This window comes from Rhinolophus ferrumequinum, chromosome 3 (genome assembly GCF_004115265.2).
Source record: "Rhinolophus ferrumequinum isolate MPI-CBG mRhiFer1 chromosome 3, mRhiFer1_v1.p, whole genome shotgun sequence".
Classification (NCBI taxonomy): domain Eukaryota; kingdom Metazoa; phylum Chordata; class Mammalia; order Chiroptera; family Rhinolophidae; genus Rhinolophus; species Rhinolophus ferrumequinum.
The window spans coordinates 11,281,913-11,296,559 of NC_046286.1; positions in this window are offsets into that span (position 1 = coordinate 11,281,913).

The following is a 14,647-nucleotide window of genomic DNA, read 5'->3' on the forward strand; positions in this document are numbered from 1 at the left end:
CACTGAATTGTGAAAAAGAGAGCTTGGCCTGCTGCCACTGTATGTACATGTTGTATAAGACAACACAGGTGTCATTACCGGCAACAGTCACCCCTGAACAGCAGCCCACCAAGCGGCTTAGTGATGGCTGACTGGGGTGGAGGGTCCCCAGGAATGCCAACCAAAATTGTTGAGTGAATCAAAGAGTGAATGGACAAACAAACAAAGAGGCCATTGCCAAAATGCACTTCTCTCTTGGAAGGGTCGTTTTAGAAGCTATCCGTCATGTTTACCTTGGTGTGAATGAAGTTGGAACAGAGGAGCTGGGGGGAAGGAAAGGTTTTAGAAACCGGTTATCACTATATTGAAAGAAAGAAAGAAGGAAAGAAGGAAAGGAAGGAAGGAAAGAAGGAAGGAAGGAAGGGAAAGAAAGGTGGCGTGCAAGACAATCTCTCCCATGACACTGTCCTCGCCTGGCCTACCTCCCACACCCCACCTTACCTCACCGCACCCCTAGTTTCCTCCTCACACTCTCCCCTTTTCCTCCCTGGAAGCTGAGCCCAGCTCAGGGCCCAGGTGCTGAAAGGTGCTTTCAGGGTGAGGGAAAAGGTATTTGGCCCAGAGCAGGGGGGGCCAAGGGAAGGGTGACAGTCTGTGCCATCGTGAGGGCTGTGGCCTGCTGAGTGTAAACATGGAGGAGGGGCAGTCGCTTCCGGCCTGAGCTCCGGGCCCTCGGAGTGGAAATTCCTACCTACCTTCGCTCCCTTCCCCACCTGCCACCACAGCCTCTTCAGTTCACAAACAAAGCACAGACTGCAGTCAGGAGAGTCTTTGCAGTGACATCTGCTCCTGCCGAGGGCCTCTGCCCTCTGGAGGTCCCAGGGCAGGCAGGCCTGGGCTCCAGCACACGGACCACAGCACAGCCCACACGTCAGAGTCTCCTGCCCTGGCCCACTTCCCTGGCCCTCGTCTCCTCTTACAAGCAGACTTTTCTATCTACAAAAGCCCAGGTAGGTTAAAACAAAAACAGTAAAACCTCCTACGAGTCTTTCACATTCATAGGTGGAGAAGTCCGGTGTGTAACTTAGAACAGGTCACTGAAGCTTTCTGTATTTCAGTGTCTTCCTCAGTGGACAAAATAAGAATGAAGACAACTTGGAAAGTATAAAGCACCCTTCGAAGGTCAGGAAGAAGTATTTGGCCATTTCATTGTGGGTTCAAATCTGCCTCCACCTCCTATGAACTGGGTGGTCTTGGGCAAGTTACTAAATTCTCAGTGCCTCAGTGTTCTCATTTGACCTATCTCAAAGCTTTGGGAGGTGGGTTACATGAGATAATGTATGCAAACCACCCAGCCCAGACCCCACAGGTGGCAGAAGTTAGTGCTCTGTTACTGTACAGTAGTCCCCTCCTTATCCATGGTTTCGCTTTCCACGGGTTCGGTTACCCGTGACCCACCAAAGTCCAAAAATTAAAATGGAATTTTCCAGAAATAAACAATTCATAAGTTTTAAATTATGTGTCATTCTGAGTAGTGTGATGAAATCTTGAGATGTCCTGCTCTCTCTTGCCCACAACATGAATTATGCCTTTGTCCAGTGTCTCCACGCTATATTCTTACCAGTCTGTTAGTCACTTAGTAGCTGTCTCAGTTATCAGAAAAAGAGAGAGAGAGAGAGAGAGAGAGAGAGAGAGAGAGAGAGACAGAGAGAGAGAGAGCCACATTCACATAACTTTTACTATACGGTTATAATTGTTCTGTTTTATTATTAGTGACTGGTTTTCATCTCTTACGGTGCCTAATTTATAAATTAAACTTTATCATAGGTATCTATGTATTCGGAAAAAAAGGAGTACACGTAGGATTCGGTACTATCTGTAGTTTCAGGCATCCACTCGGGGTCTGGGAACATACGCCCTTCGGATAAGGGGGGTACTGTTGTATTTCCTGGGACTTAAGATGATAAGAAGCACCATTAGTTTATGTCCCATTAAGAATGGATTGAGACACAGCTCAGGTTTCAGAGATATGTGCACCTTAGTATTGGTGACAGACTATATTACTGGGAGGGTGAGCAGCTGGCAACAGAGTGTCAATCCGTTCAGCAGCCCTCCTCTTCGGCTGCAGTTTAGAAGGTCATGCCCAGTCTGCATCCCAATTCAACCCAAACCTCTGGGGTGTGGCCCCGTCATCAACCCGTGCCTTGATTTCCCCAGCTGCAAAACTGGCATAATTCTAGAATCTACTTCTGGGGCTGTTGTATTAAATGAACTGATTCATGTCCGCGATTTAGAACAGTGCCAGGCCCACAGAAATGTTGAAATACATGTGAACGATTACTCAACTCTGCACCCCAAGTTCTGGCGTACACTAGGTACTTCCTAAATGTTGGTCAAAAGCAGGAGTAAATACAGTCACATGACTGCTGCCCGGCCCTTCCCCCACCAGCTGGGAGAGGCCCACTCTGGCCTCTGTCCAGGGTGTGGGGGCCCAAGAAGACGCTCACCTGCCCAAGGGCCTTCGGTCCAAAGTTCAAGGGAGCCACACCCGTCTCCATTTCTGCACCCACCCCCTCGGGCTGCTGTGCAGTGGGCGCTACCACATGGGCCTGGCCAAGACCTCACCGAACCAAACTTCTCCCCCAGCCTCCACCCCTCCCCTTTCCTGCTTTTCTTATTTTCTTTTCCATAAAGATCAGTCTGTGTTGCTCCTCTATCAAGGCCTGGAGGATAAACATTTGGTCCTGAGGCAGAGAAACCCCAGGCTTGAAGGCCCCCCACTACCCCCACCCCAGCAGCCTAAACCCTGGGCTTTTAAGCAAGGAATGGTTTTCAGTAAATCTCTCCTATCAGCAGAAACCTTTGAAAGAGTTTGTTTAAAGGCCAGGGAGATAAACAGCAAGGAGAAGTGTTTGTTTAAGATGTATGTTCTGTGTGGGCACTCGGAGGCCCGGATTCACATCTAAGGAAAAGGAGCCTCTCAGAGTCCAGGGTGCGGGCCTCCTAGGGGCGCCCGGGGCCCTGGGTGTGGACTCTAGCCCAGGCAGGGACCGGGTCCTCAGGGGAGGGAAGCGAACTGGACTGCACCTGCAGGCCCCTCCCTGGTTGGGGGTGGGAAAGGTAGGGGCCTGAAAGTTGCTGCAGGAAGGTGCAGCCTTCCTCACCCTGTAGGGAGGGGATAAGTACTCCGAAGGACGAGCTGGTTGGTGTGCAGGCAGAAATCCCCCAGGAAGCAGGGTGCCTCAGCCCCCAACTCAACATTCAGAACAAGGGCCTGGCTCAGCCGCGCCCCCGTCCCCACCCCCCACATTGGCCCCACACTCAGCAGCCCAAAATGAATGAGGGCTTGCATCTGGATGTTGCCGGCTTTGTGACCTTGGACGAGCCACCTAATCCGTGGCTAGAACCCTAGGTCCTCTCTGTTGTGAAAATATCTCGCCTGCTTCAAAGGGTTTTAACTGCCTTTTCTTCCATTTGCAAATACGCATTGAGCACCTGCTGTATACCAGACATTGTTCTAAGTGCTTGGGATATCACAGAAAACAAACAAACTGTGCCCTTTTGGAGCCTAAAGCGGAGGGAAATAGACAATGAGCATGATAATGAGTAAATTATACACTAGATTAGGTGATAGGAGCTATGGAGAGAAATAGAACAGGGTACAAGGAACCGGGAAACAATGGTGAGGTTTGGCCCCACTGAGAAGGCGGTCTCTGAAGGAGCTACCGATCTCTGAGGGCAGAGGGGTCCAGGCCGAGAGAACTGAATGAAATGCCCTATGTTATGCACAGAGTATGAGCCCCGAGCATGGTCCTGTGGTCAGAGGTAATAGCTGACGTTGTCATTGCTATTGAGGCAATTACTGAGGGCAGGGGGGCTTTCAGGGAGGAAGAAGGACTTGAGTGGGTTTCCCCCTGGAATTCCTTCCTCCTGCCAAGTAGAGAGGACAGATGGCATCTCTGGAGCAAAGCACTTTGAAGGTGAGGAGACTAGCAGACCAATGACAGAGCTCACAGTGCCTGAGAGGTCTGGGGGACAATGCCCTTGGCTGGGATCAAGGGTCTGCCAGGTCATCGGGGCAAGTGATTTGCAGCTTCCTGGCTCTTTCTTTCCTCTATCAGAAAATGGGAATAATATTTCCTCCCCTCACCGGATGGTTGGGAAGATAAAAGTAGCATGGGGGGGGCGTTTGTGCCTAGAACATAATAGATGCTCAGTAAATGTTGGATTTGTGTTCCGGGCCCTCCCTTGTCCTTTCCATCTCCTTTTCAGCTCTTCCATGGAAGGGTAAGTGGAATAGTGATAGGCCCACCAGGTCCCAGACTGAAGGAGAAGATGTTAAACAGCTGAGCATGGTCTTCACATGGCTGAAAGGTGAACCCACTAGAAAAAGTTTAGACTTGTTCCTAGGATCCAAAGGGAAGGTAGGAATGTCAGGGAAACCGTTTTTCACTCCATTCGGGAGGCATTTTCTAGTAATCAGTGGTGTTTAGCAGCAAAATGGACCTCTTCAGAGCTCCTGAACTCCTGCTGGTAGGAGTCAAGTGAGCAGAGGCAGCTGGATTTTGGATAGAGGTTGAGCAGAGGGAACCCTTGCTCTGGAAGGAGTTTGACCAATTGTTTTTGGGGTCCCTCCCAGCAGTGAGATTTGGGGATCTACTTCCATTCCTTCCCAAGCTCCACAGCCCATGGAGATCTGTCCACACTCCAGACTTTCTCCATTACTTGTAAAAACTTGCCTGACCTGTGTCCTTAGGGTTCTGCCACGTGACAGGCCAGTACAACTGATAGATAAATCCATGCTAAATTTGGAAGGGTCACAGATTAGCATGCGAGTCCTGCCAGGTAACCCAGGGACAGTTAAACAAGGTCTAGGGTGTTAACTCAAAGTTATAAGGAATGGTGAAATTCCAGGCACGTGGGAGAGAGACCCAGGGACAGATCTGTTTGGGGAAACATGACTGAGTAGTTTATCAAATAGTTCCTAGTGCCTTCCAAACCCTACCTACAGTAAGATTAACTCTAGCTAAGATCACAGACCACGGCGCAAAGATTTAAAGGGCCCAACTGCGCCTCAACCCGTCCTCATGAGCAAGCTGAAATGCCAGGGCATCTCTGGGCATCTTCTTCCTGCCCCACGGACAGATGCCTTGCCAAGGAGAATCCGCTCGCCTGGCAGCTGGAAGCCAGCACTTTTCTTTTCAAAGCCTCTGCATCTCCTTCCCCCCTCCTCCTTCCTTCCCGCCTCCTCCCCCCTCCCCCCCCCACGCCCCCAAAAGGAGGATGCCCCTTCTGTTGAGTACACAGCCTGTAATTTTGCTGTCAGATCTCAGCCAGGAGGTCAGTGTTGTGACTGACTGTGTAAGGATCGCTCCCTTAAGGGTAATTACACTAGATTCCCCTCTGAAGGACAGCTCTGTCTGGATAGAAGGCAAGAAAACCCCGCATCCCCCATTCACGGAAATTCATAATTTCTGTTGTTGTCCCTGGCACCCTGGCAGCGAGACACTTCCAGGAGCTCCAACCACTCTACTCAGAGGTGCGAGGTGCGTCTGCAGGGTGGCAGAACCCAGGCAGGGGGGAGGTGGTGGTGGTGGTGGTGGTGGATGGCCAGCAGCAAGGGAGGGGGGGATTCAGAGAGGCCACACTGGGAGCTGGAGGCCGGGCTGACTGAGCAGGAACTGGGCCAGAGCCAGGAGCATCTCCATGCTGAGCTGGAAAAGCAAGAAGGCCCCCTGCTGAAATCCACCCCATGCGAGGAGAGCCCTGGACCTTCATTCATTCCTTTGTTTAACAGGTTGGCATTGACCACCATCACCTGCCCTGCACCGTACTAGGCACTGAAGGGGGACCCTGAGATGGACAGCAGGCCCCTCTGGAAAGAGCTGGAGGGCTCTTGGGAGAAACAAAGCACGCACACAGGAGAGGTGAATTAGTATCAAAGCCCCCTGGCGCCCCCACCATCCCCAGACCCCTTCAGAGGGGCAGCGCCCTGAGCCTTGTCCCCCACCCACCCCAAGGGAAGATGGCAGAAATGGCCAAGACCTTCCAGATCTAGCATCACACCCCAGTGGCCTCTGCACTTGCACTTGTCCCCTTCCGAGGGAGACCCTGCTGAGAGTTGGGGAGTCACTCATCCACGACAAACAGTTAAAAGGAAGAAAGCGGGTCTGGCGATATCAATGCACTTTGATAACAATAAACTCTGCTTTTAATTTATGCTAATGTGTAGGGCTGTGGTGACAGTAAGAACTAAATTACAGAGTGGCTTTCGAGCTGGTAATTATCCCTCCATTTTTCGCTGCTCTGGAAGATGGACACACAATTATGCTCTCTTGCTGTATATTAATACAGATTCTTGACGTCTTCAGCAGACCTGGAGCTGTCATCGAGCTTTTTGTCTCCTTTAATTGAAAATTAATGGTTACTGGGTTGCCACGGAAACAGAGGCCACGGACGCCAGTGGCGCTCGCGTCTCACTGAGGGACTGGCGGCTTCAGGAGTCCGGAATGACCTTGAAAGTTAAAAGAAAAAAAAAAACTTAAAAAAGAAGGGGAGAGGAGGGGAAATGAGGACAGGAGGGTGGGAGAGTGTGTCAGAGCTGAAAGAGAGAAGAGAGGAGAGAGAGAGAGAGAGAGAGAGAGAGAGAGAGAGGAGGAAAGGAGAGAAAGAAGAGGAGGAAAAATAAAAAGAAAGAAGAAAATTTGCAGGAGGTTAGGAGCATGGATGATTGAGGAGAAAAACTAAATTAGTAAGTTTTACCTCTCGAGTTTTGTCTCTTCTCTCTCTCTCTCTCTCTCTCTCTCTCTCTCTCTCTCTCTCTCTCTCTCTCTTTCTCTCTCTCAGACCCATTGAAAACCTGGGAACTGGGTCTCAGCTCCAAAATCCAAATTCTACAAATCTCTCTTTAAGAAGAATGACAGCATCTGACTAGAGCTCCCAGGAGAAAGAGACAAAGGCTCCTTGGTGGCATAGGAAGTGGCAAGCAGAGCAGGGGGCAGGCTGAGGTGTACCTTGTGGGGACTTCTCAGGTCCAGTGGACTGTGCTGTCAGAAACAGGGGCCAGCGAGGGGGCTGCCTGTGGGGAGACTGGGGCGCTGCCATACCAGGCTTTAGCAGTAATGAGCAGCTAACAGGGCTCTGTTGGTTGGGCCTTCAGCTTGAAGACACAACAAAAGAACTTAAATGAGTCAGAATGGGGGTCCTGGCAGGGGGGCGGCACTGTTTGGTTTGCCCAGGAAGGTAAGAGATAAAGGGAGGCCTTTCCATGTGATTCCAGGATGGCCTGTGGCCCTGGGCTTGGGAATGTTTTGTTCCTAGGAGAAGCTGGCAGGCCCAACAGAGTGGCAGTGGGACATAGAACCCTGAGAGTTTTAGCAGGGAAGGTGGGCTCCTTCCTGATGAGCCCACCATTCCATTTCCTCAGCCCAGAGCACAGCCTCTAGAAACACAATGCAATTCAAAAATTACTGCATATCTACAGTGAGCCAGAAGCCAAGTTAGTGAATCAGACAAAGAGCCTGCCCTAGAAAGCCTCACGCTCTGGGCTGGGAGTGGACAGACATATACACAAACAATTGCAAAGTTAGCTGCCCCCTCAAAGATTTCTCTGCAAGGATGTTTGTGGCAGTGTTGTTTATAATAGCAAACATCTAGAAACAATCAGGATGACCAACAATTGAGGACTGATAACATTATTTGCCTTGTAACACACCCAAAAGACAGAGCACTCTACAGTCACTTCAACTTCTGTCGGAGAAGAATATGCAATGAATGACCTGGGGAAAAGGTTCTCAGTATTTTGTTTAATGAAACAAAATGTTTACGAAATAGTAATGTATTTATATTTCCATGATGCTGTTTCTAAGTTTTTTGAACTCTACGTCCATTAAGTTATTGTGCTGTAATAAAAGTTACCTATATGTATGTATAAATGCGTAAGTGTGCGAATCAGTGTGGGAGGAACGTGATTTAAAAAAACTAGAAGATACAGTAACATCTTACCATAGCTATCTCTGAGTGGTGGCATTGTGGCGGAATTTTATCTCCTTTTTTGATGCTTTTCTGTATTTTCTATAATAAATAGACATAATTTTGATTGACAGGGGAAAGAAAAGGTGTTTTTGAAACTAGCTTCTCCAGAAACCAGTCTCCTAGAGGTAAAATCCCCACACACATCTGAGAAGACTAGCTGCCCCACCCCTCTTCCCGGGCCTAGGTGCTTTCCCCCAGACATCACTCAGCAGACCCTCTCCTCAATAACCAGTATCCCTGCTGAGGCTCTCACTCTCACACAGACACTCCCCCCACCTCCAGCCTGTGGCCATGGTGTCCAGAAATAGGATGAAGGGCTGGGGACCCCCAGGAGGGGCTGTGGGGTAGGCCAGGGTGGCAGGCCCTGCAGCAGGCAGCCCTGGAGACCAGGAACCACTCTCCTTGACTCCTGTGTCAATCTTTATCCCCTTTCACAGACCAGGCAACTGAGGCCTGGCGATGCTAATTGATTTGCTCCAAGTCACACAGCTGGTCAGTGCCCGAGCTAGAACCCAGCCCCAGGAACCATATGCTGCCAGGTTTGTAGTCTCTGTACCTTTCTCTGCTACCTTGTCCCTCACCAGGTCCAGAGGACCCAGGGGTTCTAGAAGCCTCTATGAATCGCTTGGATTTCTGGAATAAGTTCCATTCTGGGTAGGTCACCATGATGAAAAGCATCTTTTCATGGTCTTCGCTCCCTTGGCTTGCCTTTGGCAGGACTGGGAGAGAGTAGTCATGCTACCCCTAGTTAGAGCAGGAACTTTGGAGAAAGACTAGCTGGGAGTAGGGCTCCCAGGAAAGCATCCTTTCCATCTCGCACCAGATACCACCTTAAATCCTCTGCCCCTGTCAAGCCCCACACTCACCTGGCACACAGGAGCTTGCCTCACACCTGAAATTCACTCCCACACCTCTGCCAAGCCTCAGCCTCCAAAATCAGATTCCATACTCCCATCCTCCAGGAAGCTTTCCGATGATTAACTTTATGTTGCCACTAGTTGCCACTATTATTCCTTCACTCTGCCCTTGATAATAAATAAAACCACTCTCATTGCACACATCCTCCGTGGCAGGCCCGGCTCCACGTACTTCTCGTGTGTTCCCTCCTTTCGTCTTCTCCACAACCTCATGATGGGGTGCCACTGTTTTCTCCCACTGAGGCATAGCGAGGTTCGTTTACTTGCTCAAGGTCACACAGAAATCAGTGGCAGAGTTAGAATTTGAACCCAAGTGGTCTGAGATAAGAGGTCACGCTCTTAACCACCACACTAGTGACAAGGGACTAAGGATTCACTAGAATTTTGCTGCACTAGATGACCTGGAACTCTTTCGCCCATTTGCCTGGGCTCTGGTGACATTTCAATGATGAGGCAGGTCTCGGTGATGGCCTTTCCCCAGAACGGGGGGCCTTGCATTTGAAGGCAGGTAGAAATAGGCTTGTCCTCTTTCTGGAAGGTATATCACATCTGCCACCTTGGCCTAATCAATTTGTCCTCACTGGTCATGCCACCGACACTCAGGACAGGCTCTGCGATTCGGGGAGAGGTAATGGGGGGGGCTGGCTGGCTGCCCCATGGATGACTGCGGATAGTCACTGGGGAACAGTCCCAGCCGAGGGCCCCAGGCGGCTGCCTGCCCTGAAAGAGCCCTGAGAACCAGAGGCTTGGCACTCTCTCCTCTCCTCCGCCCTCCACCCTGCTGCTTGCCTTTCTCTACCTCTCCCCTGGCCTTCTCCCCACCTCTCTGCCTCATTCCTGCCCACTTCCCTCCCCGTCCACTTTCCCAGAGCGAGAACAAACACAAGACAAACTCAGCAGCAGCAGTGGCAGTGAGGGGAGCAGGGAACTTGCCTTCATTTCCCCAGCTTCCCTGATCCCGACCTTAATCCCCGCTCAGCATCCTGTCAGCCAGGTTGTTCTCAAGCTGACATTGCTGCAGGCGCCTTCTCAGCAGCCTTTCCTCAGATCTGCCTTCTCAGGGGACTTCTAAAGAGGAGCCCGAGGTTTCTCTGTTACAGCCGGCTTCACTCACTGCCCTCAAGCAAAGCCTGGGCTCTCAGGGGGCCACAGGGAGAGGGAGCTGCAGGGCGGCAGTGCCAGGCCTGACATTTTGGAGGAAGAGCAGAGGATGGAGGTGGCTGGACCCCAGAGGCTTCCAGAGTGAGGGTCAGACCTGGAGCAGGAGTCCAGCCAGTGTGATTGGGCTCCTCAAAGCAGGGGGAGCCTTACTCAGGTGTTTGGGCCTGAGAGACAGAGGGAAACTGAGGCTGGAGCCCAGGAAATTCAGGTTGTCGCTTGTCGCTGGTCCTGACTGTGGAGAACACAGAGGGGTCTGTGATGTTCTGAGTCTGCCTGGAGATCAAGCTCGGGTGGGTATGGAACTCGGGTTCCTGCACCTGGGGCCTGCACCGAATGTATATGAAAGAAAACCCATATGTACACATTAACCACTCGACTTCCTGAACATCTACGGATGCTGGGTGTTGGGAGAGAAACAGGAAAGGCAGCCTGGTGAAAGGGATGAAGTGTGAGCTTGGCGTGAGATGGGTCTGAATCCCAACCCAGCTCTCTGCCATGCAGTAGCTGTGTGGCCTCGGGCCAATCAAGCAGCCTTTTCTGAGCCCCATTTTTCTCGCTTACGAGGTTGAGGGTGGGTAGGTTTAATAAAAGTTTCCTTGCAGGATCAATATGAAGTTTAGAGACGAGGTGTGCAGAGCGCCTGGGGTTTAGCATGAATTTTACTATTCATGTCACCATCCACAGGGGACATTAGAGTCCAGAGCTTTGGGTCCTCCTGCAAGGGGCTGCATGCGGGGAGTCATTTGAAGGCATAGGTGTGTGCAGGCGAGTGTCAGTGGGGAGGGGGTGTTGTCCGGGGCCAGGCCCCTGTGAAACTGCTGCGGGTCTCCATGCTGCGGCCTGAACAAATACAAGGGCAGTGAGCTCCGGCCAGCCCTCCCGACCAGCCCTCCCTTCCCCACACTCCCACCCTGCCAAGGAGCCAGGGATGCAAGAGGCTCCTGGAAACCCACGAAAGGGTGCTCCTGGAGCCCCCTCTCATGGCCTGTCTCTCCTGGGCCCCCCTCAGAGCCACAAGGGCTCCCAGACTAAATTAAAAGGTATTATAGTATCCAAGACCCCAGGGGCTCAGCTTTAAAGTTCCTGTCTGGGGAATGTGGCTGCTTCTCCCACCACCCAGGAGATGGCTGGGAATCGCCCTGGGAGAAGCCCCGAGGCCACCGGATAGGACTGAGTCCACGGTACCTGTACGCACACCACTCCTCCAGTTTGCAGGAGCTGGGGGCTTCCTGGTCCACCTTCTACACTGGACTCTGCATTCCTAGGGTGGGTGCCCTGGGTTTCTCCCGTAGGGGGCCTGAAACATCCAGGGGGCTCCATGTCAGGCAAAGCATGGTCACCCGACCCTGGAATTCAGAGACAGGCTCAGGTAGGGGCAGGTTGCTTTCAAACTTCCCAAGAACCTCCTGGCACTGGGGTTTGGGAAGCAGGCCCGCTTTCTGCCGCTTCTTCCCTCCCTGGGGCATCCCCCAAAAGATGGCTGCCTTCTTATTTGAAGAAAGAGTGGGAGGGGGGCATGTCTCGGATCTCTGACAACGCACATTCCCCCGCATTCCAGCCCCAACACCCTTGTAACTACTCCCACCTGCCTTAGCATAAGTTACATGGGCCGGAATTCTACCAAGGGAGGTGCCCCTTCAAGACGGGGGCAGTGGGATGGATGAGTTTGAAGTCCTGGCTCTTTACAACCCATTGAGGAAACCATGGCAAGTCCCCTCCCCTTGCCTGCCCCTCAATGACCTCACCTGGGAATCAGCAGGTGAAAATGGTGACGCTTCAGAAAGACCATGGACATTACAGTGCTAAGTGGATACAAGGCTTGGATCTTTATATTCATCTTTTACAGAATGAATCCTTTTGGACCCTCTCCGCTAACAGGTGCAGGCTACCTAGGAAGCCTCTTGCCCCACTGCCTCATCTCAGGGAGTCCTACCCTCAAGCTGTTTGGCTCTTAAAACAAACCCATCTGTTTGCGGGGGTTTCAGAGGCAGCTGGGGGGGGACCCCAACCACCCCAACTCCTTCCAAATTGGTGGAGTCAGAGAACCCCGTTCTAAGGCAGCCTTGGGCCCTGATGTCTGTCTGGGGTGTCGGGGAAGGTGGGGAGGGGAAGGACCAGGAGGAGGTCTCTGGGTGCCGGATCCCGAAACTCCCTTGGGCGTGAGACCAGAAACCCGAACCCCAGGCCCCCCACCCCGCCCCCCAAGCCACCGTCCGGAAAAAATAAACTATTTCCTGCAACCAGCTCCGAAACAGTCTGTGAGTGAGCTGTGACACATGTTACATAAATAGAAGCCGCAGAGGGGAAAAGCCTGTTTTCTCTTTCATTATTTATCACTCTCTAACCATCTCCAGCTGGGTGAGTAAACAGGCACATTGGCCCATAATGAGGAACAGACAGCTGCCGTGGGGCTGCTGGAGGGGCGGTGTGGGGGTGAGAGTGTGTGTGCCTGTGTCTGTCTGTCTGTCTGTCTGTCTGCTCCTGAGAGGGAAGAGTGGGAGTCTGAGGTGGAGAAGGCTGTGGGAGCACCTGATTGCAGACGGCAAGGGGCTGTCCACCTGGTGCCCTGGCTGGGGTGGGGCCCAGTGGCCTGGCGACAACTCCCTGCCTAGAGCGTTGGCTGGTTGGAGATCCGATGGCTGGATGGAGAAGGAGTCAGAACGGGAGAGACTGCGTGGGTGGGAGAGGATGTGAAAGCTGTGAGCCAAGTGTGAGGCTGAGAATGCGCCAGGTCTCGGAGCATGACCCCCGAGGGGTGGCCTCTGAGTGTGGCCAAGGGGACGTGTGGGGAATGGGACAGGAGCAGGAGGGCACGTGAAGGAGGGTGACTGTGGGTGTGTGGGGGGGTGATTGTCTATGAGACGGGGAGGCTGAGGGGAAGTGCGTGTACGGGATGGCGTGGCGTATGTGTCTGTGTGTATGAGTGTGTGCGTGTACATGGGATCCTGGCGGTATGCACAGGTAAGTGTGACCCTGCGGACGTGTGAATGTGTGTGCGCGTGTGTGTGACTGTGGGCGTGTGCGAAGGACATGGGAGGTTGTACGACCATAAGGTATGGTTACGGGTTGCATTGTGTCCACTAAAAAAGGTACGCTGAAGTCCTAACCCCAGAACCTCAGAACCTTGGAAATAGGGTCATCGCAGACGCAATCAGTTTAGTTGAGATCATACTGAAATAGGGTGCCCTATGCAACACGACGAGGGTCCTAATAAACGATATTCATGTGAAGACACAGAGACACAGATCCCTGTGAAGACAGAAGCAGAGATTGGAGTAATGCATCTATAAGCCAAGGAACACATAGGGCGATCGGAAACTCGCAAGAAGCTAGTCAGAGGTAAAGAAGGATCCTTCCCTACAAGTCTGAGACGGCACCTGGATTTTGGACTTCTCCAAAAGTGTGAGACAATAAAGTGCTGCTGTTTTCAGCCACCTGGTGTGTGGTACTCTGCTATGGCAATCCGAGGAAACTAACACTGATGCGTATGACCATGTTGTATGAGCTTGGGATTGTGGGACACCATGGGGACGTGCACGTGGGTGCGAGAGCCTGGTAGTGAAGATGGGTGTGGGTGTGACTGTCTGACTATGGGAGTGTGTACCTATGTGTGTGAGACCAGAGAAGGTGTGCATGTGTGTGTCTGGCACACTCTCTCGGTTTCTAAATATCATCCTGGAAAGAAACCCGGCAACCATTCTTCACCTCTGGCTGCCTCTGCACACCCCTGACCCTGCCCTGACCTTGCAGCCTCGCCTGAGGCTGTCAGCCCTGAAGGACGACTGAGAAGGTCCTGTGCAGGGCTGCCTAAGCCTGCCCCCACCCAGGGGTCATTCCAGCATCAAGGTTTAAACCCCACCTGGCCCTAAGAACCCGTACTGCTCATCAGGGACCCCACCGAGGCTAGGCCCGGAGGCTGGAGGCAGTAAGGGGAGGGCTCAGACTCCTTGTTTGTGGTCCTGGGCGTGCTTTCCTGAAGCGCAATTTTTCTCTCGTGTGGGGCTACTGAGATGGTATTACCTGTCCTGCATGGGGAGATATAAGGGAGACAGACGTAAGCTCAGAGATTCTGGAAACAGAACTGAGCACCTGTGTTGACCAGCTCCATCCCAGTCGGCCATTGGATGTCACAGAGCCAGCTACAGCCTAGCCTCCCGGCCATGTGCAGGCCAGCCTGTCCTCCTGCTGGACCATCCTTTGCGCCCCAACCAGGGGACACCACAGTTCAATTACTCAACAACGTACAGGTCCCAAGGCTCATGTCTTAGAACCCTCAAAAGTGTCCCAAAGAGGTCTTGCTTGTGAAACCTCAGACAGCCATTTCTCTCTGAGCCTCGGTTTCCCCTCTGTGAAAAGGGTACAACCACCCTCGCCCTGCCTGCTTTATAGGGATGGTGTCAGTATTAGGGGACCTAATGAACGTGAACTTGTCATAAATAAATGCTTTATAAAATGCGCCCCCCAGCCCGACTCTGAACGGCACATCACAAAGGGAGCCCAAATACCAAGACCTGTGGTATCCATGACATTTCCACCATCAGAGTGGTTTGCTCTCT